The sequence below is a fragment of the Lactuca saligna genome, chromosome 8, assembly GCF_052625555.1.
Source record: "Lactuca saligna cultivar CGN05327 chromosome 8, ASM5262555v1, whole genome shotgun sequence".
Classification (NCBI taxonomy): domain Eukaryota; kingdom Viridiplantae; phylum Streptophyta; class Magnoliopsida; order Asterales; family Asteraceae; genus Lactuca; species Lactuca saligna.
Genome location: NC_136424.1, coordinates 135,489,959 through 135,493,691, shown reverse-complemented (window position 1 = coordinate 135,493,691; position 3,733 = coordinate 135,489,959).

Genomic DNA, 3,733 nt, shown 5'->3' with positions numbered 1-3,733 from the left:
GATGTTGAAACCGTTTAACTCTATGGGTAATATCTCTTCATGGAATTCGTTTCCGTTTAGGTCGATGACGATGTTCCTAATACGATTACTAACAGGTACGAATTTGCCACTGGCAACTTCTACAATCAGGTCATTATCAAGTTTTTCTACAGGTAATGCAAATTTCCCACTAAATTTATGCGACACAAAGGAGTAGTTGGCTCCGGAATCAAATAGTATATTTGCAGGCAAACCATTTACAAGAAAGGTACCTGAAGCGACGTCTGTTGCTTCCTTCGCAGCCTCGAGCATCATCTGGAAGGCTCTCGCCTTCGGCTTCGGTGGTATGTTGGGTCTTCCTGCCTCCTTCTTCTTTGGGCAATCCTTTGAAATGTGCCCCTCCTCGTTGCACTCATAGCAGACCTTCTTAGTGAACGTGCATTCGTTGGCGTAGTGCCCAGGCTTTCTGCATTTGAAACAAGTGACCCCTCCGTCACATTTCCCAGAGTGCTTCTTCTTACACTTGTCACACCACTTCGCTTCTAATCCTCCTCCTCTAGAACCAGACTTCGAGAATCTACCTTTCTTACCGGACCTCGAGGATCTGTCAAATTTCCTTTTCTCTCCCACTTCTGCTCTCTCCAGACCCTTTTCTCGTATCTGGGTCTCCACATTCTTAGCAACCCAGATGGCGGCTTTCAGTGTGGTATTTTTCTTGACCATTGGACCAAAGTTCGCTGGTAATCCGAGGGAAAATTTGTTAACCTTGGAGAGTTCAGTTGGGACGAGGTGAGGAACAAGCTTCATTTTCTCAGTAAAGCTTGCAGCGTATTCAGTAACGCTCATTCTTCCCTTCTTCAGATTCTGGAATTTGTTGTTGATCTCCAGAAGATCCTGCTCAGAGCAGTATTGCATCTTCAACTGTACCAAAAAATCCTCCCATGACATCTTGTTTGCTTCACCTTTGGGCATCGAATCAACTAGTAGCTTCCACCAGCTTAGTACTCCAGATTTCAACAGAGGAACCGCGAGAGCGGTCTTCTGCCTATTGCTACACTCGCAACTCTCAAACATCGTCTCCATCTCAGAGATCCAGTTCATGACTTCCACCGGCGTCGGGCTTCCAGATCGACTCGGTGGCTTGGATGCCATGAAATCCTTGTATTTGCATCCACGTCCATCATTTCCTCCAACCTGGTGGTTTTGCCTAACTATCGGTGGGTTGGCTTGACCAACAGTCCCACTGTAGTTTCCCTCCTCAGTTTTCCCTTCATTCAACTCAGGCTGTTCGATCTATATAGTCGCTTCCTCTCGATTTTGCTGGAGCAAACGCCTGGTTTCCTCCATTTGACGATCCAACATTGCCTGGATCATCGCTTGCACTCCGGCCATCGTTATTGGCCCAGCAGCGGCTTCCACAACTGGTATTTGCTCGATCACTGGGGGTTGGTTTCTGTTCCCATTTGCATTCACGTTTCCGCTACGGGTCCTTGCCATCTTGATCTATACACCAAATAAGGTGAATTTAGATCTTTATTTAGGACTGATGTTCAAATCATCCTTATCTCTCCGAAACGTTTACATGCTAGTTCTAATATCGTAGTCATACGTTTAGAATCCTAAACACATAAGGTTTCCAGATCCGGTCGGCAACAGACCATAGATCCGAACAAATAACAGCATATCATGCACAAAGCTTTTAGCAAATAAAAGCATTTTAGGCACAATTCCTAAATTAAGCTAGTGCTCACACCTCACAATCATCGCTTAGCATTCTAAGTTTAAGTCTAGAAATCCTACAAATTCCTACTTCGCTTAAACTAATGCTCTGATACCAACTGTGACATCCCCAAAATCAAGGCCAGAAAAGACCGATTTTGTTTATGCTTTGTTTAAAAATCAGAGTAACATTTTAAATAAAAGTGTTGTGGAATTTGTCCCAAAACAAAATATGATAAAGATTTATCAAAAGCATTTCCGTAGAAATGTATTTCATTAAAAGACTTAGGATGTCATGTTCTTATAGATCAAAAGCATAAACAGTACAATATAAGCCTTACTACATTATTTCATATCTACAGGCCTATATCTGTAATCCCTCGTCCAAACATCATATCTATGCTTAAGCGCCACTACCTGTAATACATAAAACTGAGTGGGTCAGGCTTGGGAGCCTGGTGAGCACATAGGGTTTTCAACCCACAACAAATAAGTTTATTAATTCCATCAATCAACAATAACCTAATTACCCGTTCCTGTTATCCTCACATTACGTCCCTAAACACCTATCATAAGGGACCTATCCTAAGGATCATCATCGGGATGGACACTACTGCTAAGGGGGTTCCTCAGCAATAAATGTCCTAAAGGCAACCATGTGGGGGATGGAGTACACCGGTGAACACATCGTTCATAAACACCTGCAGGTTGCGAGGCTACTAGTGTTCCACCAGACTGTCTAGAAGAGTCTGTGGTCGTCATCTATACTCCGCTAGATGACTGAATCAACAACAACATCGAGGCGTCTCATCATTTTATCACACATCACCTACTACATCTACCCATGTTTTACCCCAACATTTTCGTAGATATAAAATACATATACAGTTTAAATCACTGAAAACATGTATAACCATGTTCATCCAGCATAGATAGCAAGTATTCAGATAATATGCACACATAGCACGTAACTTATATAAAATATTTCATATCTATGTGTAAGCTAAAAGTAACTATGCACTCACCTCAAAGGTGGTGACTCAGCACTCGGACAACGCTTTGATACTCTCAAAAAAATTTTCCTTCGATAAAACCTAGTACCAATACCACTAGGGTTTAGTCTAACGATAACCGCAACAAATTAATAGTCTGAGTATTATTATTATATAAGTGTTAATAACACTCAATATAACTCATAATAATAGCCCAAATAATTATTTTAAGGACCTAATAACATTCCTATAATTATTTGAAAGCTATATTAAAAATTGCGTAAGCGTAGCTCACTTACAGCGAATTTTATCGAAAACCGGGCTTTATTTGGAGCAGCGTTTTGAAACCGAAAGACACTTTTTCTCGGGACTTCGGGAGCCTCGGGGCTTCCTTAGGGGGTTAGGGGCTTTATCTAGGCTTAAGAGGGGTTAGGATATCCTAGAGAGAGAAAGTAGTGAGAGAAAGAGTTGATTTTTGGTGTGAGAAACCGGATGCCCTCGCACCCCTATTTATAGGTGCGAGACTTCGCGCTACGCTGGGCGTAGGTTCGCTCTACGCGGGGCGTTCATCGGATAAGGCTTCCAGGTCAGATACAACTGGCTTCGTACATTGGATGGATAAGGCGAGGGTACGCGGGGCGTACCGACTTCGGACGCAAGGCGTACGGCGAGGGAAGGTGTCAAGATCCGAAGCGAGGACCGTGTTCAGCAAGCAACGGACCTGATTGAGCACGTCATCATTTCGCAACAGATTTCGCAAATTCATACTCCGACTTCTAAAAATCATAAATTTCGCATACGAGATCCGTTTTCGACGTTCTTTACATAAACGCGAAGGTGGTAACGTACTCTACAACTTTTGTTTAGACTTTGCCGGCTAATTTTCACTCGATTTTAAATTTTATATTATTAACAGACCGGGATAGGATTGGTCCGTTAAATCCTCATAACTTCTTCATTCGACATCCATTTTCGCCCATCTTTTTCTTGTTACGTTACTTTTAACGAGATCTTCGATTCTCGTTTAGGTCGTGTCAGCTAAA